This window comes from Trichechus manatus, unplaced genomic scaffold (assembly GCF_000243295.1).
Source record: "Trichechus manatus latirostris isolate Lorelei unplaced genomic scaffold, TriManLat1.0 scaffold00103, whole genome shotgun sequence".
In the NCBI taxonomy this organism is placed as follows: domain Eukaryota; kingdom Metazoa; phylum Chordata; class Mammalia; order Sirenia; family Trichechidae; genus Trichechus; species Trichechus manatus.
The window spans coordinates 10,029,507-10,030,269 of record NW_004444039.1 but is presented as its reverse complement, the minus strand read 5'-3'; the positions used below and the strand labels follow the sequence as shown (position 1 = coordinate 10,030,269).

Sequence of the window (763 nt, the reverse complement as noted above, 5' to 3'; positions counted from 1 at the left end):
GGGGTGAGACCAGTGGAGTATCTTAGATGGCCGCTCACAGGCTTTTAAGACCCCAGATGCTGCTCAACAAAGTAGAATGTAGAACATTTTCTTTATAAACTGTGTTATGCCAGTTGACCTAGATGTCCCCTGAGACCATGGTCCTCACAGCCTTCAGCCCAGCAATTCTGTCCCTCGGGGAGTCTGGATGTGTCTATGGAGCTTCCATGAACTTGCCTTGGACAAGTTGTGCTGGCTTCTCCAGTATTGTGTACTGTCTTACCCTTCACCAAAGTTACCGCTTATCTATTGTCTATTTAGTGTTTTTCCCAAAAATATGGAATGCTTCATGAATTTGAATGTCATCCTTGAGCAGGGGCCATGCTGATCTTCTCTGTATCATTCCAGTTTTAGTATTTGTGCTGCTGAAGCGAACACAGGGGAATTAATTTTTTAAGGTTAAGTTTGGTGGGAATAAAACTTTCTTCCAAATCATAAACTTGTTTCTGGTTAGAGAGTGCACACTTATTTTATATGAGTAGTTTTCTACCTTTGCTGGCTTGACATATTTTCAGCCACTCGGTCAGGTGGAAGTGACTGATTTCTTTTCTAGTTCGTCCCTCTTGTTCCCCCTCCATTGGGGTTACATGGGAATTGGAATGGGAGAGGAAATCTTGAGGGTCTCCGAGGACAGTGTTTGAGGTACGTGCATTGCAGGGGGAGATGAGGGGAAGGATTGAAGGCTCTGTGCTTGGTCAAGTCAGTAGGATAATAGCCAATAACT

At 44.0% G+C, this 763-nt stretch overlaps 1 non-coding gene across 1 annotated transcript; it reads right to left on the bottom strand.

Moving 5' to 3' along the window:
- Nucleotides 1-310: 310 nt before the first annotated feature.
- LOC111821757 (U6 spliceosomal RNA) lies at nt 311-417 on the bottom strand. The gene has a single exon (XR_002825095.1). It is a non-coding gene; the product is annotated as a U6 spliceosomal RNA (small nuclear RNA).
- Between the last annotated feature and the right edge of the window lie 346 nt (nt 418-763).